The sequence below is a fragment of the Canis lupus genome, chromosome 2, assembly GCF_011100685.1.
Source record: "Canis lupus familiaris isolate Mischka breed German Shepherd chromosome 2, alternate assembly UU_Cfam_GSD_1.0, whole genome shotgun sequence".
NCBI classification, from domain to species: domain Eukaryota; kingdom Metazoa; phylum Chordata; class Mammalia; order Carnivora; family Canidae; genus Canis; species Canis lupus.
In genome coordinates this window covers 60444344-60466459 of record NC_049223.1, presented here as the reverse complement: position 1 = coordinate 60466459, position 22116 = coordinate 60444344, and the positions used below count along the sequence as shown (strand labels likewise).

The window sequence follows — 22116 nt, the reverse complement described above, 5'->3', positions numbered from 1 at the left end:
CCTGGTTTCCATGTAAGACGATAAGGCCTCTGTGTTCTTTCACATGCAGACTAAAGACTTCTGGTTACTTAGATGAAGAAATCAGGTCCTAGTGATGGCAAAATATTTACATGTTGATTTAAGCTTGTCCATGAAATTGGGGATAAGGAACATTTCCATTGAGAGGGGGAAACAAAGAGTTCAGAGCTACAGTGGCATTTCAGTGGTATTTATTTAGGTAGAAGAGGCTTTTCCAGTGCCTACTCCCTTCCTTTTCTTTTCCCCTGGATGATTTTGGGAAATCCTTAAGTTCCTAGTACAAAAACAACCAATATTGTGTTATCTTGTTGGGGTGTTTGTGTTTGTGTGTGTATGAAGGGTGAGAGTTGGAGAGTACAAGAGCTGTCTGAAATGTGGAATCACATAGCTCATTGCAAGATAGTTTTTTCCATATTTGCAAATGTTTCAGTCTGTGTCACACTATAACATACTGTGATTATACAAAGGGATTTCCAATTTGACTTGTTATTTGCCAGTATCTGCAAAGGTTAGTTTTTTTCTGCTTCAAAATAACATTGTTTGGGAACAGACACACTACTGTTTTAAGTTTTACAACATTCAATTATTTTTAAAGATTTTATTTATTTGAGAGAGAGCGTGCACATGAGTGTGGGGGAGGGGCAGAAACAGAGAGGCAGAGAGAATCTGAAGCAGACTCCACACTGAGTGCAGAGCCTCATTCAGGGCTCAATCCCATGACCATGAGATCATGACCAGAGCTGAAACCAAGACTTGGACGCATAACCAACTGAGCCACCCAGGTGCCCCTACAACATGTAATATTTTAAAGACTTACAAATCTTGAGAAAGATACTCCCGGAAGCATCCTCCGGACTCTGGTGGGAGATTTTATATAGTTAGGCATCATTATAATAATTTACTGTTTGTTGACATTGAGCGTGTACTATGATCCAAGGTGGTCCTATGTACTTTATACATATTAGCATATTTATTTCCAAAGCCCATTGGAAGAAATGTGTTGTTATTTACCTTTTACGAATTAAAAACTGAGTCTGCAGTTGATAAGTAACAGAACCAGGGTTCAAATCTAGGTTGTCTGATGTCCAAGCCTGTGACTTTCCAGTTTTAGTCCTGGAAGTCCTGCGTCCTGGGCAGCCCTTCAGTCCCCAGCAAACCTGGACAGTTGGTCATCCTACCCGTAAACACAATACTTGACCTCCTCCTGTATACAATTTCTTAGACTTAGGATATTCATATTCTTGCAATTCCAACACTGCTGTCCAATCCAATAAGCATTTTCAACCATCAACTGTAATCAAAAAGCTCTTTGCTAGGTGCAATTAGGATCCAGAAATAAAGATGTAAACCCTACTTTTTAGGCCACTTGCAAGTAACCTGAAGGGAAGAAAATACATGTTATTTTATCAAGAAATCATGCATTATCTTTGGCACTGTACCTGTGCAAACACCAGATTTCGGTGTTTGTGTGTAACGCAGATACTGATTTTTAGTTGGCCGCATAATTATTTGCTATGACAGTACAACATCTTTGTGAGAACAGTGTGGGGCTGGGGTGCTTGGAACTGCTCATCCATGCAAAGAATTCTTGTCAAATATTTTAATGAGAAGAAAAACATGGCAGTCATGATGAAAATCCAAGGTGACCTTGGGCTGAGCAACACATTGCTGATCACCTAATGGTTTTTTAAGGCCTTTTTTTTTTATGATGATGATGATGGTGATGATGATGATGATGATGGCTTGTTTGCAGAGTTACTGTCTAGATGAGGGAGAGGAGGAGAAGCAGATTGGGAGACCACCTTAAGAAAGCATCTTTGTCTCAACATTAAACTTTCATTCCAGCAAATACCAGATAACCAGCCTCTAAAGCCTGTTTCTCCTTGGAAGAAATTCCCCTTGGTTATATGGTAGGAGGAAGCAGCATTGGCCTTACACCACCCTCTCCTCACTCCATGGCAGGCAGAGTGCACACCTAGCCTTGGCCAGCCTGACATCTCCACGCAGGACTCTGTGTCCTGGATGAACAAAGAGGAGGGCACAGTTAGGAATTCCCTTGAGAAGCAGTGGTGTTCAGAACCAGGCACAGTGACCTCCATATGTCCCATAAAAGATGGTGGAGATGTCCTGCCCATTGTCTGGGGTTCTAAATCTTTCCCTAGCTTGGTGTTCTTGGTCTCTCTTTCAGCCAGGACTGATGTTCAGTGGGTCTGAATTAGTGACCCCATGCCAGTGGTTAAAGAGTTAAAATACTTTGGCTCATTTGATGAGGAACCCACAGCCCCCAGCTCCCCAACTGCACCTGCACATGGTGCTGCTGTGGCTGAGTGAGCCCCCTTCTTTGGAATCTACTCAGTTTCCCCCATCATCCAGGAACCTAAGGGTTCACTCTCAGAACAGCAGGAGGCCACCAGGAACTTGCTCTAGCTCCCTTCTGATTGGACAATTCCAGGTCCTGTGAGTTACTATGTTGAATATCAATTCTATGCACTCTGATAAACTTTGAATACAATCCCCTTTTCTCCTTAAGCTAAGAGAGTCCATTTCTATGTTGCAACCCAAAGCCCTGATTGATACATGCACTTCTACACATTTAATTTTATGCAGGCTATATTTAGGGAAGGAAAATTTATTTCTGATAGGTATGGGAAAATGAGTTACAGAAGTGTACCTGCTGTGAGGGACTTATGTGAAAGTACTCCATCTTGACATGAAAATATTAAGACATGAAATTAACTTGGTAAAAAACTAACACGGATTTAATGTTTATGTTTGCAAAGGTCTTCCTTCTTTACTGTATCTCATTACAGAGCACTTTGCTCTACCCTCTACATTTGAGATACAGGTTAAGGCATGACATGTTTTGTATTATCTCAATTTAGAGTGAGGAGTGACTAATCACACAACCATGATAGCACAGAGCAGGGGTAACCAGCTGGGGCTCCTGATCTAAAAACCTGCCCTGTTCCCTTTGTATTTTGTTGCTTCTCCAGGTGGGTTGTTCACCATGGTTGAAAAATACCGAAGTCCCCTGCCTGCCAATTTCAGAAATTCTACTACTTCTCTTCCCCCTTTGGATTGAAGTATTGTCTCTAGCACAAGTTTTCCAGTTATATTTAAGCCACAGTCATCCGGAATACTTTATCAGAGGTTACTTTTAAAAATTAGCTAATGCCTACCTAGGAAAGCAGAACATTGAGGGAATGGGAGCTTCAGAAGGGCCACAGGATCTTTGTACTTGCTATTTCCTCTGCCTGGCAACCAGAAATAGTTCATAGGCTCTGATAAAGGTCAATGTAATCCTGTTGTTTTGATTTTTTCTTTCTCCACTCCCACCCTCAGTAACACCAGCTCCCTAAATTGATGGAAGTAGAATAAGGATCAGGAGAAAACGTCAGAGAGTATAGGTTAAAAAGTCTCCCTCTTTAGTCAACAGAACATTTATGTGGAAAGTTTTGGTCAATGCCTGAAAGTAATTTCCTGGGATGGACTGAATTGGAGCATGATTACAGAAATTAACTTCATTTAATCAAAATATAGCGGGTGGGTGGGAGGTTGGTGGGGGGAGCAAATCATCTAATCTGAAACAAATCGGATTAAGACCTTTAGAGTTCCTAAACCTTGGAAATACTATGGTGCTCCCCTGATCTACCATATAGAGTTCACAAACGTATGCCACCATAAAATACAAAACTCCTATAGAATATATATGTATATAAAAATAGCTCATTGGAAGAATTTCTTAATGCAAAATTCTGGCTAAGCTCATCAGAACTTAAATTTTTGTGATGTCTCTGTTTTTTCTTATGCCATAAGCACATGTTTTGTTGGTTTCTTGAGCAATCTTGTACTCACCAGGAGTCAGAATACAGTGTCTTAGACATTTATGAACAGTGTGGTCCTGGTTTAGCCTCAGCTTCTTCGGATATAGGACTCATGATGTCTATTTGCCTCCCACAATGAGATTTTGGCTATGACAATGCTTGCTAAATAGTAAAGGGCTGTATTATGTAGGCCGTTATTAATTCCGAGTGGTTAGTGATAGATTGTAAAGACATACTCAATGTTCCCTAAAGTCTGAAAGTGCCAATGACTCTAAAAACATGTTCTATGTTATGCTCAAAGAGCAATAAGGTAGGGGAAAGTACAGTAGGTTTTTATGCTTTGAAAAGGAATCACTTGCAGCCTTAACATTTGTTGGAAAGGCTAGAAAAAGGGCATTTTCATACTCAACGAATATATATCTCATGATCATGAATCCACAGTCAGAAGTTACTGGATGATGCCCACCAAAAGATAGGGACATAGATCCAGAAAACAGAGATCCAACTTAACAAAAAGAGTAAAGGGTCTCTCCTTTTTGCCGCCATCCTGGTTGTGTGTGGTTGACTGTAATTGCCATGTCTTCTCACAAGACTTTCAGAATCAAGCGATTCCTGGCCAAGAAACAAAAGCAGAATCGTCCCATTCCCCAGTGGATTCAGACAAAAACTGGTAATAAAATCAGGTACAACTCCAAGAGGAGGCACTGGGTCTGTGAGGAAACATCGCACATCATGAAATAGCAAACATAATTGGCACACATATTTAAGCCACGTGGAGATCACATGTTCCTATCCTATCAATATGGAAACATCCTTCCTACCTGGTCAATAGACATGTCTTATCAAGGAAATGATTTTCTCTGTTACTATGCCTCTATACCAGTAGGTTGGTTCAGTAATAAATGTGAGACCTTTCAGCCGAGCTGCTGTTGTGTCCTGATTTGTCAAGTACTGAATTCCTCCTCCTGTCAGATCTCACATAGCACTGTCTGATAGAACTTTCTGCAGTGATAGAAATGGCCCTTGACAACCAAGTATTTAAAGTGCGGCTAGGGGACGCCTCTGTCTGCTAAGCATCTGCCTTTGGCTCAGGTCTTGACGGGGAGTCTGCATGTCTCCACCTCTCTGCCCCTCCCCCTGCTTATGTGCTCTCTCTCAAATAAATAAAATCTTAAAAAAAAAAAAAAAAGTAAAGGGATTCCTGGGATGATGCTGAAGAAACATATAAAGAAGTCAAGGTAGAGGACAGTCAGTCCAGACTGAGTAGGAGAATGTGGTGCTGCTAGAGTCCAAAAGGGATGTCTCCTAGAAGAATCCCAAACTGACCAAATAGCAGATGTATTTTAAATGCTGAGAGAAGAGTCACAGTTTTGATAGGGAGTCTGCAAGTGGTAGCTAGAAAACAAGGCTATTAGCAACTCCAGAGAAAACAAAAAGTTCTACAAGAAGGAAATGTAATCATAATTAGTGGCTCAGTTGAGGGTAATATTGATATGAACATGACAAGGTAAAGGCTGATTATTGAACTAAATCAAATTGTGACATGACTCTATTGGGAGGAAGGTGACAGGAAGTCAGCCTGTGTGTTGCCAGGCACGTGTGTTGGGGGCAGTGGTGAGAAATGCATTAAGACCAAGAACACTCATATTCTACGGTAGGAAGTTAACAGACAATACCTGGATTTAAAAAGAAAAGCCATACAATCATGTTATTTAGAAACAAGGAAATGAGTTTCCAAACATATGTCAGAATGAACTGAATATATCTTTTAAGGGTGCACGATTGGGGTGAGTGAATAGGAAACTGAGGAAGCAAGGGGGAGCCTTATTGAATTTTAGAACCAGGAACATGTATAACTTTGGGGGAAAGTTTTTAATTCAAAAAGAGACAGGAGAATTCAGGCTAGGATGACAATAGACAGGGCAGAGGTCTGAGCTCTTCAGCCACAAACAAGGGGGAGTTAAAGCAGAAAGTGCAGCAGCCAGATTAAGAGCCGCCAGCTCTCTAGCTTGACTCTGTCTTCGCCTGGGAATTAATAGGTTACAATGAACATCTCTACCTGGGAAAGGCCTGGCTGGCGCACAGGGTCAGCACTCCACAAACACTGACAACAGCAATAATGAAGCTGCCAATCCCAGGGGCACGCCGGGGACGCATCTGCCACAGGCTGGTCTTGCAAGCTGTCAGCTTTCTTAAATGCACATTGCCAGGCCAGAGGAAAGATGTCACCTGCTCTCCCTGGTGTACCTTCACTGGTTACTGTGTCTGCTCATTTCCACAAATTAGGTCCCAATATGTCCAAATATGGGTTTCTTTTGTTATAAAGAAGGTGCTGCTCTGACTTGGACCAAAATTATTGGAGAGCCCACAAAAGTAGTCTGAAAATGGATTACTAATTTGAGATCCAGGTAAGGAAGTCTTGGTGGGTTCTTTGACGCCCCCCCCCAAAAAAAATCTACACAAACTTGCATATTTATGCAGATGTGCATCTGTTTTGTGAAGGTTCAATACTTAGCTGTGCAAAGGGCTGGGGTTGTGACCCAAAGCACCAGACTAAAAGCATCAAATACCCAGCCAGGATAGAATGATGTCTCCATCTTCGGGCATCTCACCTATTAAGGACTATAAGAAAACACAAGCATTTTGGGGGTCCATAGGCTTCTAGATAATTCCCAGCACCATTATTTCAGGTTTCTTCATCTTGCAAGAGTCAACCCATTCAGCAACTACATGTAGAGGTAGGGATGTCAGCCTAATGTAGCAGGAAAGATGCAAGGCATCATGGAGAGCTCATTGGCGCTTCACTCTTGAACAGGACCCTGGAATTTACAATACCCTCCACCTCCAACCCCACCCCACCCCCAATGCTATATTGCCTGGTGACCCTCCAACAGCCTGGAAAGGAGCTCATTTTAGGGACTAGAGGTGAAGGCTGAGATTCATTAAACATAGGAGACTGTCAGGGCACAGTACAGGTATCTGTAGCAAAGACCTCAGGACCAGAAACACACAGAAGTGGTGAAGAGCACTGTTGTCAGAGCCACTCAGTCTTGGGTCCTGTTTGTGTCATATTAACAGATTGATTTGCGGCAAGAGGTTTAACGTCTGCAAACCTCAGCTTCCTGGTCTGTGAAATGGGAGTCATTTTACCTGAGTCTTCAGATTTTTCCCAGGATTATGTAATGATATTAAAGGATTTGATGCCAGGGAAATGGCTAGCATTCAGCAGACAGTCATTAGTATCATTACTTTATAAAAAAAAAAATACATAAACAAACATGATGGACTCTCATCTTTTAAGGAGAAAATAATTGTAACATTATATCTGTTTTTCATTCCAACAATAATATTCTTATCTGATTACCTTCTATTTCTTTAGTTCAGTTGTTCTCAGCTGGGAGAGAAGGTTGTCCCCCAGGGGGCATGGCAATGTCTGGAGACATTTTTGGTAAGTCACTACTGGGGGGATGCTACTGGCATCTAGTGGGTGGAGGCCAGAGATGTTGCTAAGCCTCTGTAATGCACAGGGCAGCCCCCACAACAAAGGATAATTTTGCCAATGGTGCTGAGGTGGACAAAGCCTGTTCTAACACTAAAAATGAAACTTAAATGGGAAAAATATACCCTAAGGACCCTACTGAGGACACCCCTCCGTTCTTGGAAGAGACAGTGGTTCCATTTTAAGAACATCGTTTCCAGCTGCTCAGCTTGTCATTTCTATTCTGACAATCAGAGAGAATGAACGTCAGCGTTACTGTGTGGCCGCAGGGTGAGGCAGCCCAGCGCTGGGGATGGGGGGTACCCCTCCAGAGGGGCAAAGCTAATGTCTAGGACTTTTGTAGAACAACAAAGCTCTATGAGTGTCCATTGTGTTATTAATTTCAACTTTTTTTTTTTTAAAAAGATTTATTTATTCATGATAGACACACAGAGAGAGAGAGAGAGGCAGAGACACAGGCAGAGAGAGAAGCAGGCTCCATGCCAGGACCCTGATGTGGGACTCGATCCTGGGACTCCAGGATCATGCCCTGGGCCAAAGGTAGGTGCTAAACTGCTGAGCCACCCAGGGATCCCCTAATTTCAACTTTCAGTAGGAAATCGGTTTCCAAAGGTAAATTGAAGCTTAAGGTATGTTCAAAGCATCAGAGAGCAATTTCGCAAGTGTAACTTTTTAACATCCCCAAACCTCTCAGACATCATTCTAAAATGAGGCTTACTCTGATTGAGTTTGCTGACACCGGTATTAAACGGTGATTTTCATGTCATGGTTTTGGAACCGTTGACCATCCTTGCAAATATTACCAACATAAAAACCATTGCACAGAGACAAAAATTTTAGATTATTATTTACTCAACGACACCCTGCCTGTTTCTGATTGGGTTTTCAAAGACGGAAAGGCTAAATTATAGAAATAATACAATCACCCACACATCCCTTTCTCTTCTGTTATAAATCCATACCCAGATATGTTGACATGAAGATACACGATATCACAGAAAGGACATCCAGAGTGACAGGAGGACTCCAGCGGTTGAATGGTGGGTTTTTGTTCCAGCTCCCAGAGCCCGTCATCCTCCATACCTCTCATCAGTCTTTTGTGTGAAAGTCTTTGCTAAGAGTCAAGTCTCAACTGATAAGGCCTTGGAGACATAATCATTTTCCATTGACAGCACCTTGCAACCAATTCACAAACATTTTCATATTAATATTGAGCAATTTCCCTACATTCTAATCCATCAAAGTAGGCTATTAATCCTTCCTGTACCATTCTCTATTCAAATGCTAACAATTTTCTTCTCACAAGCTAAAACATTTGTCCGACAGCCCCTCACACAAAGACCCTGCATTGTTAGCGATGATGGATCAGAGTGTTAATATGAAGGATGCAATGTAAATTATATCATTGATACTGTACATATGTAGCGGAAGAAAATCTTTTTAAGAGATCATTTGTATGCTAAAGATAATGAAAGTGATCCCATGGTACAGCAACCTTAATTTTCCTTCCTAAGAGAAAAAAAAAAGGTTCTTTATAGTAGAGAATATGGAAAATCCATCATGATTTACAAAGGCACAAATGCCATCGTTTACTTTCTGAAAAAAAATACCCCGTTTCATTTATTTATTTATTTATTTATTTATTTATTTATTTATTTATTTTATTTTAAGGATTTATTTATTTATTTATGATAGACATAGAGAGAAAGAGGCAGAGACACAGGAGGAGGGAGAAGCAGGCTCCATGCCGGGAGCCTGACGTGGGACTCCATCACGGGACTCCAGGATCTTGGGACTCCAGGATCGCGCCCTGGGCGAAAGGCAGGTGCTAAACTGCAGACCCACCCAGGGATCCCCTACCCCATTTCTTTTAAAGAACTTATTGAAATAACTGGATAAACCATGTTAAAATCTCTTAAGAATCACATACCCTATGGTTACCAGGAGAACAGTATGGATAGCAGAGCTCAGTTTGGGTTGGAAAATAAATTCAGGGTAGTGAGAGGTCAGATGATTTATATTAATTATCTAATTTATTGAATAGTATAGAAACTTGGAGGGGACTACATTTGTGGTTCCCCCCCCCCCCCGCCCCAAGGAGAGTGGTGAAGATAGCATGTGTTAAGAAATAGGATGGAATTTGGTTGATGTTCACATAACAATGTTTGTAATAGCACCTGGGCTCTACATCATTATAAACTCCTGGGGGCAAGAACTGACCATCCAAATGGGGTCTTGTGTTATTTTTCCAGAATACATAGCAAATCAGAGGTCTTAAGTAACACTAAACTAATCACTGTGATGCTTGATTCACTTATATTTATTTATTTTCCACTTCTGAGTTGTCTGGTCTCCGAGTTTCCTTCTGTATTAAATGGCTGCTTGAAGGCAGGTATCTTAAATTCACCCTTGATATCTTTTCACCAGACCCCACCTCCATCCAGTCTTAAGACTTGTCACTTCTTCCTGAAAAAACTCCCCCTTCCTCATCTGTCTCTCCATTAGCCACTTCCACCACCTTCCTCTGAGACACCACCATCTTCCATGCGGATGCTGGCTCATCTGGTCCCTTTAGGGGTCGCTTCACCCCTTCCTCACAAAGCAATCCTAGGGATCTTGAAATGCGCATTTAATCATGTCACTTCACTGCTTTAAAAAAAAATAAGTTAAAAATAAAACAGAATCAGTGGTTTTTCTTATCCTCAGGTTCATGTTCCAGTGTCTTCCTGGGGGCTGACAAAACTTTGCTAATCGGGCTCCAGCCTATCTATGTGACCTCAGCTCCTGCCACTTAAGTTAGAGAGTTCTCCCTGTTGGCCAGTGCCTTCCCTTCCAACTGTCCTTGCCTATGCTTTTGCTTGCCTGGAAAACTGTTTCTCATGTTCTTTTCTAGGTTAAGTTCTCTATGTATCCTTCAGGAATCAGCTAGAACACCATCTCTTAAGGAAACCTCCTCTGATGACAACTCCTTGTACCACCCTATCCGGCCTCCAGTCTAAACCAAATCTCCACGTACCGCCTTCATTTTCCCTTCAGAAAGTTCAAGGATCTGCCTAACATTTATCTCCCATTAGGACTGCACAGTCCAAAAGAAGAAAGATAAGGTTGGTTCTGTTCATTCTTGTATCCTCTTCACCCCACACAGTACTTGTCATATAAACACTCACTAAACAGTTGAGAAGTGTTAAATGAATAAACTTATCTGCACAGAGCATTTTACTAGGAGCTTGGGGGGATAAATACAAGTATAAGACACACTATCAAGAAATTACCATGTGAAACTTGCACTCATTTAAAAAAAATGACAGCAGAAAATCTGAATCTTTATGCTTTTATCTATTTGGAAATTCTCTCCCCCATCTTTGTATGCATTTGGTTTCTTTCAGGATTTACATAGTTTTGCATCTGAAAAGATACTTGGTGGCTCTCCTCTCCTGTTGAACTCCATTAAACCTCATTATTGCTTTTCAAGGATTAAGACTTGCCCCCAAGGAATTAGTGGGGAGCACCCCCCTCTTCTCAAGCAGCTCTTGTGATAGGCTGGTCTCCAGCCCAGGGAGTAACATCCAAGGAGTTTAAACTGCTTCTGGCCATGAACCAGTCAGGTGTGATACTCAGGCAAGAGAGAAAAGAGGAGGAATGAGTAGAAAGGAGAGAGAAGGGAAGAGAAGATCAGAGAAGGAGAGTTTTGAATGGAACGTCTTCTGTGGGCATGCTCAGATAAGGACTTATGCCTCAGATCGTTCTCTCTGCTAGCTTCCCAAAGCCCTCTGTGATAGGTATCGAAGACAGGAAAGGACCCTGATCCAGAACAGAAAGAGCTCTGGGAGATCACAATGAGGAAAACCAACCATCCAGGGTCTCAGCAATCAGGGCAGGCCAAATCCCTCCATTGGGAGGACTCCCTGGTCCTCCCTGAGTGCAGCGCTGGGCATCAAACATCCTGCGAATGTCTGTACACTTGGGCTTCATTTCCTCCAACACTACATCCTGATGACTCCCTGATGATAATAAGGATCTACTTGGCACAACCAGTCTCCTTTCGCCTGCACAGAGCGCTCAGAGACCATGATAGAAAGGCTCACTCTTCTTTTTACTTAAGGAAAAGACCTGTCTGTTTACAATGTACTTGTCATCTCCACTCCCTGCTGAAGATTTGCTGCAGACAGTGAGCAATCATTTTAAACCAGATCTAGGAAGTCTTGGTATATCAGGTTTTCAGAGTATCACCTTCTGCTTTGGCTCATTGGCTTAATCTATTTTTCTTAAACCAAGTGACTCTCAAAGAGATGGTTACATAGTCACAAGACAACATGTGGCTTTTATTTCCTCTTTCCTATCAAGTGTCTGAAAAGCCCCGTGCTGGAAGTTAAAATAATCCAGGCAGTCGTAATCCTTGCCTGCTGAAGTGGTGGTGAAATGTGTGACCGAGGAACGTTTCTTGCACCTGCTGGTTTGCTATGCAGGCTGAACTTGGTGAAGCACTGGAAAGGTTGGTGGCAAGATGTCAACCCGGCAGCGTTTGTTTCTAATAACCAAACACTGAAAACAGCCTGAATGCCCACGGCTAGGGATTGGGTTATGCACATGATGGCATAGCCCTGTGGGGGAATAGAATGACGCTATCAGCCAAAGCTTGGAGAAATACATGCCCATGATATAATGATATGAAAATTGCTGAATACCCAAACACCTACATAGCATCGTCTCAACTATGTAACAATGCACAGGGTAAAACAAAACAAAACAAAACAAAAACAAACAAAAAAAACCACCCTCAAGATCTTCACTGGGAAGTAAGATCACGTACATTCCCCCCTGACTTATTTTACACTTTTGTACTTTCTGACTTTTCAATGAGGGAAATGCATTCTTTGATAGATAGAAAAGAGTTTTGTATCTATTTCTGTTTCTCTCTCTCTCTATCTATGGTCTTCTTAAGGCCAGAAAATTGGTTTCCAGAAGATATCATACATTGATCTAGATAGATAGTAAAAGATCGAACATTAGCCCCAGGCTTAGCTGCCCCCTGCTCACCCCATCTCCCTGGAGACCTGGGTCCAAAAGAGAGGAGTTTCAACCATTCTACCTACACTGGTAAATGGGCCAAAGAATCCTCCTGAGAAAGCCAACTTTTCCCCATCCCTGGTGGCCACAGGGACTAGTAGGATCCAGGCCAGTTTAAACAGAACGAGATAGTTTATCTGACTTTCAAAAGAGCTGGATAGGCATTTTGGAAGTGGAAGTGAGAGGAGAGAAACCTGCCCCTTTTTCCTGGGGCATTTAGCGGGGCGCCTCACGCAATTGCACATTTACGTTTCCTAATGAGGCTTACGTTCAGGGGTGTGGTCCACACACAACCACATGGTTGCCCAGAGCCTTTCTGCCCCTGGTGCTGAAAGCCAGGGGCTAGATAATTATTCAAGGTCAGATTTTTCGAGTTGGATGCCAGGATAAAAAAAAAAAAAAAGCAAACATTAAGGGTTAGCCAATACTTCGCAAACACTCATTTAAGGATTTCCTAATCACTCTAAGTGGCTCCTCCAGCTCTTGCACTTAAAAGGCTGCTGTTTTGTGTGATGTCATCTTTCGCCCATTATCTCAGCAGTCAATTTGCAGTGTTCGGAGAGGCAGCAAGAAAATGTTTGCAAACATCAACATTCTCGAGTCTTAAAAGATAATCCCCCTTTCAACTCCCTATGAGTGTATCAGCAGCACAGTTAGGTTTTCAGATTCCTCTAAATGGTAACACCACCAGCTGGATTGTACAGAAAACCTTTCTTCTGAAGAACTCAAAGACGTTTCTGAGTGGTATCACATCAATCACCTAGCAAGTCCTCAGAAGACTGGCCAGGCAGGTAGTTGGAGGGTAATTAGAAATGCGAATTGATAAAGCCCCTTTAAAATAGCTCCCAGAGGCAGCTCCTACCTGAGGGAATCTGGTGTACGATTTTAGTTTAAGGATAGCTGGTGCCAAGAGGTTCCGACCCACTGGACATTTGCATTGCTTCATTAAAGTCTTCAAAATAGCTATAGTATCATTAGCATCTCCATATTGCCAGGGGAAACTGAGGCAGGCAGAGGTTCAGCAACTTACGCAAGGCCATTTAGTTTAAGTGACAGCCCCAGAATTGGAACTTAACCAGATGTGTTTGACTTTTTAAAGTTTCACGTCTAACCCACCACATGGAGACACAATCTCCTTTCCCTCCTGTGGAACATTTTCACGAGCACTGTGCCAAGAAGCCTTCCTCTACCAGTGCAAATCTTGCCTGAGTAGAATGTTTTAAATCTTGGTTCCTCCAGGTATGAGCTGGGTGACCCTGGCCAGTCCCTTAACTTCTCTGAGCTGCTGTTTCTGTGTTTGCATAATGGAAATTATAGTTCTTACCTTGGAGGGTCTTTTTTTTTTTATAGAATTATTAACACTTTTTAAAAAATTTATTTATTTATGATAGTTACAGAGAGAGAGAGAGAGAGAGGCAGAGACACAGGCAGAGACACAGGCAAAGGGAGAAGCAGGCTCCATGCACCGGGAGCCCGATGTGGGATTTGATCCCGGGTCTCCAGGATCACACCGTGGGCCAAAGGCAGGTGCTAAACCGCTGCACCACCCAGGGATCCTATGGAGGATCTTTTTTTAAAAGATTTTATTTATTTATTCATGAGAGACAAACATAGGCGGAGGGAGAAGCAGGCTCCATGCAGGGAGCTTGATGCGGGACTTGATTCCAGGACTCCAGGATCATGCCCTGGGCTGGAGGCAGGCACTAAAACTGCTCAGCCACCCAGGGATCCCCTATTGTGGACATTAAATGAGATAATGCATGTTAGATACCTACCAGGGTGCCCGGACACAGTAAGTGTTCAACAAATGCTTATGTATTATTATTAGGATGTGTAATCTAGATAGTAATATAACACATATAGTTTTTATTATATCTTATTTATATAAAAGTGCAAAGAAATAGGATTGTTATTATTAGTAGTATATACATTATATATTACTATAATGCATATATTTATTTTGATATCTTATTTACATATGAGTATAACAAATAAATAGGATTATTACTATTACCATTATTAGTATATATTCATATAATGCATATTATTATTATATATTATTTACTTGAGAGTATAATAAATGAACAGAATTATTATTGCTATGATTAGTAAATATATCCTATATATTTAGTATAATGATATATTTATTTTTATATCTTATTTACATATGAATATAATAAACAGGATTATTACTATCACCATTATGATTAGCATATATATTCTATTTATTAGTATAATACATATATTTATTATCATATATTATTTATATGAGCATAATAAATGAGTAGGATTATTTTTATTACTCTTAGTAGTTATGTATCTTATATATTTGTCTGACACATATATTTATTATATATTACTTACAAACAAGTATAACAAACAGGATTATTGTTACTATTCTTCTTATTATTATATTGTCCCTAAACTCCCATCATGCTCTTCAAGGGCTCCACCTGACTTATCCCCAAACTGACCATTTGTTTAGAAGGATTGGCACGCAAACTCTGTCTTTGGGATCTGCTCACCTGAGCCTTCAGCTTCTTGAACGTGGAAGAGAAATGTTCCCACTCTGCTCTTCCTTGAGCCTGGTTCTCCCTCTGCAGTCACAGGGGAAGTATTTACTAAGTAAATCCTCAATCCACTTCCAAAGCAAGGAAGCTGCAGTTAATTTCATATGCGGGGAGAGAGCCCATGGCTCAACATTAGTATCCTAATTTATGAAGAGTGAAATAAACTCCAGACTTGGCCAGCTGATTCAGGTGAGGGGATAATAGAATAGCAAGCAACACCCTGCCAAGTAACTCAAATTGTATAAAATAAAATTCAGCAATATTTAAAAGTAATTCAGCTCATTTGAAGCTTCTAGCCATTCCCAAACTCAGTAATAACTAAAGCATGCAGCGTAATGAATAAAATGAAAATGTGACCTGGGATCTCACCATTTATTTAGAACTGAGAAACTGAAAATTGCTCTCTCTAACTGATGGGCCTAAAGTTATTACTTCATTCACTTAAGCATTTTACATAAGGCAATTCTCTGATGATAAATCACATTGAAATTGATTTCAGTTTAAAAATGAAAAAAAATCCACATTAACATGTGGACGCTTAAAGATCTGTAGATCTGAATTATTGGGGTGCTCATGCTAAGAATGGATGACAAATTGAAAAATAAGCATGTACTCACTTTTAGAAAATAAATCTGCTCCTCAGAACCACCCATTATGCAAGGAAAAATAAACTGCCTCTCATTTCATTAGGAAAACTCATTTGCATCAACATTTATACTTACATATGTAATAATGCATGGTCCCAGCCTGAATACAAGGTGGTAATTCAATCAAAAAGCTCCGTTGATATGCTATCATAAACAGCAAAAATGGAAACAGAGCCTTGGGAATAAATCACCCTCTTACTATTCAGCTGGGACCATACTGGGCTATTTTACACTACATGCATTGGTGCAATATTTCACAAATATAAAAAACTGTATTTTCCTTTTATTTACTGACATGTGGCTGTTGAACTGGCAGCTTATGGGACTCCAGCAGGTGCAGGGATGGATCCCAGTGGTGGAATCAGACGGCAAGCGATGACAATAAGGCAATTAAAAATTTTTTAATTAAAATAATTTTAATCAAAATTTCGAGGGAAAAAAAAGACACTTGAAATTTTAATCCAAAGCATAAGGTTTATACACACATCTCCATTTGGAGGGAAGAAACCCTGGTGAAAATTAGCATCATTTTCAATGCAGCCATATTTTCAGTTGCTAATTAGACATCTTCTCTTGGCTGATCATATAATTTAGAAAATGGGTAAGTGGCATTTTACAAGTCTTTACAAGGTTATTTCTTAGACAGTGTTGAGTAATCTGGGTGGCATGGTACATGCTGTTTCCTCTGCCTGGAATATTCCTCCAGTGTATCCTCCTGCGGCTGGCTCCTTATCATTCAATTTTGAATGCATTTTCTCACTGAGGCTTCCTTAATTTCCTCCCTGTCACTGACCCTGCCCATCGTTCTCCTACATCATCCTGTTTTTTTTTTTTTTAAGATTTTATTTATTCATGAGAGATGCAGAGAGAGAGAGGCAGAGACACGGACAGAGGGAGAAGCAGGCTCCAAGCAGGGAGCCCGATGTGGGACTCGATCCTGGGACTCCAGGGGTCAAAGGCAGACGCTTAACCCCTGAGCTACCCAGGCATCCCCCCATTCTGGTTTTTAAAAAAACATTATTGCAGGAATCTTTAAGCATGTATTTTTTTTAAGATTTTATATATTCATTCATGAGAGACACAGGGAGAGGCAGAGACAAAGGCAGAGGGAGAAGCAGGCTCCCTGCGGGGAGCCCGATGTGGGACTCCATCCCAGGACCCCGGGATCACTACCTGAGCAGAAGGCAGATGCTCAACCACTGAGCCACCCAGGCACCTCTCTTTAAGCATATTTAAAAGTAAAGAGAATAATGAGAATGAGTCTCAGTTTCAGCATCACTGACACTTGGTCCCCGCTTCGTTTTCCTCTCCGCGGCCCCCCACTCCACCCCTGCCCGCGGCCCCTGGCTACCTTCTCTCATGCCCTGCAAATTCAAAGCACATTCAGAACATAGTGTCCTTCCCTCTGGAAATCTGTTGGTGTGTTTCCCCAAAATAGAAGGACTTTAAAAAAATATAATCATAACATCATTATCACATCACAATTTTTTATCACAATTTTTAAATTCATAGTAATTACTATCCATATCACCACATCACCAGGCAAAGTGTTCACATTTACCCAATTTGTTTGAATTGGGATCCAAATGAGGCCCAGTCCTTGTAATTTTCTGTGCTATATCAGTCTTTAGGATTTTCTTACATCTCTTTCTATTTTTTCACTTGCAGTTTTTTGGGGGAGGATATAGTTGTGTTAAGCTAGGTCAGAGGTGCCTGGGTGGCTCAGTCAGTTAAGCATCTGCTTTTGGCTCAGGTCACGATCCCAGGGTCCTGGGATCCAGCCCCACATCAAGCTCCACACTCAGCAGGAAGTCTACTTCTCTTTCTGCCCCTCCTTCTTCTAGCGCTCTGTCTCAAAGTTTTTAAAATCTTTTTCTTTTTAAAGAAGCTAGATCATTTGTTTTGTAGAGTCTTCTATAATTTAGATTTGCTGATTGCATCCTATGGGTCATTTGATAAGTACCACTATCCCTTGTATATCCTGTAAATTGGTAATTAGGCCTAGAAGCTTGAGCAGATTCAAGTTCAATATGGTTTTGCAAGATCATTTCATTGGCAGTGTTGTGTTCTTTCAGTCGGAAGTATACACTATCTGTTTTATCTCTTTCCATAACATTACAACTCATTGGTATTCATTACCTAGATCCGTTGATTCATTAAGTCTTGCAAAAGTGATGCTCCACTTCCAACATTCCTTCTCCATTTATTAGCTAGAAAACTTTTATAAGGAAAAATTTTCCTTCATCAACTATATGGATACCCTGAGATACAAGTCATATAAAAAAGTAGGATAAATACTTGATTTATCAGTTTTTCCAAAGATTTAAGTGGTTCCCTAGAATTCCCCAAAGGGACCAATGACTCAGTGATTGATCTATAACTATCTGTCTAGCAACTATCTGTATCTATCTATGTATCTATCTAGGACCAAAGTGACCTTATTGTAAGTAAATTTATTTAGGGGGACATATAAATGTGGTTAAAAAATAAGTCAATTAAATTATAGAGGAAGTAGGACAAAGATATGTCCCAAATTGGGACAGTTGTAAGTAAGTGATGGAAGTTTGGAAAATGTTGCCTTAGAAAGCAGTTCTCACCAGGGTTGGGTAGGGGTTAGGAAGAACTGGGTTTGATCCATATCAGCCAATGGTATGAGCCTACCTGTTGTTAGAATTGATCCACCAATGGAGGGAGGTCAGCTTGGAACCTGGGAAGCACTGATACGAGGAGGCAGAATGAGATGAACCTACAGGAGGGGATAGCCTGTCCCATCAGAGTTCTGATGCCCCTGCAGGGCCAACCTGCAAAGGGTCAGAGGCGCTGGACTGTCCTCACATTTTCTTTTTTTTTTTTTTAAGATTTTATTTATTTATTCATGAGAGACACACACACAGAGAGAGAGCGAGGCAGAGACACAGGCAGAGGGAGAAGCAGGCTTCATGCAGAAGCCTGATGTGGGACTCGATCCCAGGACTCCAAGATCACGCCCTGGACCGAAGGCAGGCGCTAAACCACTGAGCCACCCAGGGATCCCCTGTCCTCACATTTTCTTTTATTCATCCAGCAATGGACACTTAGGTTGTTTTTATGTCTTGGCTGTTGTGAATAATGCTGCAATGAGTGTGGGGTAGAGATATTTCTTCAAGATAATAATTTCATTTCCTTGGACTAATGCTTAGAAATGGAATTGTTGGATCATATGGTAGTTCTATTTCTAATTTTTTGGGGGAACATCCATATTATTTTCCCTGGTGGTTGCACCAATTACATTCCCACCGAGAGTGCACCAGGATTCACTCTTCTCTACATCCTCCTAATGCTTGTTATCTCTAGCCTGTTTGGTAATGGCCATCCTAACAGTGTGAAGTGATATCTCATGATTTGCGTGTCCCTGATGATGAGTGGAGTTGGGCTCCTTTTCATGTATCTGTTGGCCCTTTGTATGTCTTTTTGGGAAAAACAAGTCTATTCAGTTTCTTTGTCCAGTTTTTAATCTTTTACGTTGGGAATTGTATGAGTTCCGTATATATTTTCATTTTTAACCTCTTATCAGAGATAAGGTTTGCAAATATCTTCTGCTCTTCCCTGGGCTGCCTTTTGATTTTGTTGGTTTTCTCTGCTGGGCAGAAGCTTTTTAGTTTGATGTAGTCCTAACCTGTTTATTTTTGCTTTTGTTGCTTGTGCTTTCGATGCCATATCCAAAAAAATCATTGCCAAGACCAATGTCAAGGAGCTTTCCCTGGTTTCCTTCCTCCGCCCTCTTTGAGGTTAGTCATGGTCATGTGATTTGCATTGGCCAATAAAATGTGAGCAAGTGACCCCAGTGAGGATTTGTCATGTGCTCTCCCCCTGCCACTGCAATCTACTACATTCCAAAGGTGCCTATTCTCTTAGCCTAGATCCTGGAGTGAGGATGATCCTTGCAGATTGGGTAGGGAGTCCCCTACCCAACCTGCAATGGACATGGAGCATTGGTAAGGAATGAAGATTGTGGAAGTAAGCCATTAAGATATGAAAGTGTGTGTTACTATTACCTTGACTGTTACAGATAGGCACAGGTGGGTGGATGGCTGGTGGAAAGTATTCTCTGGAAAGATAGAATCCAGCCCAGAATGTCTCAACCCTGGCACTGTTGATATTTGGCCTCCATAATTCTTTGTTATAAAGGGGCTGCCCTGTGTACAGTAGGATGTTTAGCAGCATCTCTGGCCTCTACCTATTAGGCGTCAGTGCCACTCCCTTCCCGAGTTGTGACAACCAAAAATGTTTCTAGAAGATTATTATATGTTTCCCGGTTGGAGGGCCACACTCACCCCCATTTGAGAAGTCCTGCTCCAGACAGAACACGGCAAATTCAGCAAATACGTATGGGTCAGGGTGGGGCTGAGAGAACAGGGAATGGAGGAAAATGAGGCAGGAAAAGAAACGGGAACAACTCATGACAAGAGATTCAGGCTGCGGACAGACGTCATCAAATCTGTGCTTTGGAAAGATCGTCCTGGCTGTTCTGGATCACTCTGAAGTTTCCAGGCCTCTTGCCAGTGAGCCTGATCCCAGCGAAGTGACATGTGGGAGTTGCTGCCCACAGCACAAGTCCTAGTTAGCATGAATTAGTGTACTGGTTTGCATGAGCCCATCCCAAACACGGTCTGTCACCACTGGGTTCAGCATGAGCTTCTGGAAGTGAAGTGGCAGTGGGGTGACTGCACCCATTTAATACATGGGGAATTATAAGGCTCAGATAAGAGAAGTAACTACCCAGGGCAGCATGGCTAGGAAATCCACATCAATGGCACAAGACTGAAGACTTTTGCAACACACAGCCCATGCTTGACTCCAGTGAAGGGTGAACATAGATTTGAGATGAGTAGGAGAAAGAACTTTCTGACACTGAGTCATCGTAGAAGTGGTGTTTCTCACGATACTCCTACATATGGCTTATGCACGGCAAACACTCTTCAAGAAACCTTAGCAATATCCCCTCACTTAATCTGCATAAAACCCTATATGGTAGGCACTATTGTTATCCTCTGTAATATGCATGGAGAAAACAAGGCAGAGAGAGTTCACATAATTCATCCAAGCTGTAGAGCTGGGATTCAAACATGATTTGTCCATAGGCCGAACTATATTGCAGCGCTACCTCTTAGAGATCTTATCATGTTGTGGGCTTCCAGCCACTGGAAATTTCAGCCAAGGCTGCTCATTTTACTAAATGAGATAGGACATGTAAAAACACCAAGTATGGCGCTTACCACATACCAAATGCCCAAGCTCTGGAAACCGACCTTTCAGGGGGTTCCCGCATGGATGCTGAGAGCACTAGAAGTCTCTTGAGGCCCCTTGCAGCTGGTGTTGCTATCAGCATCCCCACAGAGGCATAAGCAGCCCTGCACCCTCCAGGGCTAGTCTTGCCAGGAGAAAGCCAACAGCTTGGACAAGCACCACGGCACAGAAACCTGAGCAGCTTACATGGCATAGCACCTGCCATGCGCCAGACCACATTCTGAGCAAACAGCCAAGCATTAACTCATTCAATCCTCCAACAATCCAGACTCAAATACTGTTATCACTTGGGGTTTACAGATCAGGAGGCAAAAGCTAAAGGAGATCAAGTAACTTGCCCAGGAACTAAAACGAGACTCAGATTTTTTTTACACAGTGATGCTGAAGTTACAGACTCAGAGGCTGGTCCTGAAGCCACCACCTAGTTTAGAATCGAAATGGGCCTAGATGTTATACGTTCACAAAAGCGACTCCAGTTGGAGAAAGTCAGATATTCAAGAAAGGGATGCTCACCTGTCAGTGATAAAACCAGAGGCAGAGCCTGGGTGGTGAGAGCTGTAGCAGTAAAGAGGCCCTGTGCTTGGTCTATAAAGAGCTCAGAATCCAGGCAGGGAGAACCAAGGCAGTAGGAAGTCTCTCAGAAAGAAGGGAGGACCTGGTTAGTGCCATCACAGAATGGATACCGCCCGTCTGCATTTCAGAGACTCGTTGCACGCCCCACCTCCTTTTAATTCTATCAGCAGCAAGGAACAAAGCCAACCTTACCAGTGGAGTTCTGAGTGGCCTCAACAATTCACGGAGACCTTGATACCCTGGAGAGCAAGGAATGCTCCGTTTGTTAACTATATCTCCTGCAACCGCATGCACACACACCTGCAGGTGCACACATGTGCACACACGCATATGCACACGTGCAGCAGGAAAAGGCATCAGCAGCACTGCCATTGCCTCAAGGGCTCTTGATGGTCAGGTGGGAGGAGCAGAGGCCTGAGTCTGGACACTTCCACCATCCCCCTGTTAGAGCACCTGCTTTGTGCCATGCCCTGGGATTAGTTAAAGCCAAAGGTTAATTTTTTAATTAATTTATTTTTTAAAAAGATTTCATTATTTATTCATGAGAGACACACAGAGGCAGAGACACAGGCAGAAGGAGAAGCAGGCTCCCTATGGGGAGCCTGATGTGGGACTCCATCCCAGGACCCCAG

At 41.9% G+C, this 22116-nt stretch overlaps 1 long non-coding RNA gene across 20 annotated transcripts in view; it reads left to right on the top strand.

The window, feature by feature from the left end:
• The window catches only part of LOC106558054, a 40516-nt gene that overhangs the window by 4021 nt on the left and 14379 nt on the right, over positions 1 to 22116 (top strand). For 19 of the 20 annotated variants that reach the window (XR_005355761.1, XR_005355767.1, XR_005355763.1 and 16 more), the window contains 2 exons: positions 10260 to 10445; positions 10728 to 11833. This is a non-coding gene — a long non-coding RNA (uncharacterized LOC106558054). The remainder of the gene's footprint in view (positions 1 to 10259; positions 10446 to 10727; positions 11834 to 22116) is intronic. The other variant, XR_005355768.1, reaches the window with a different exon arrangement.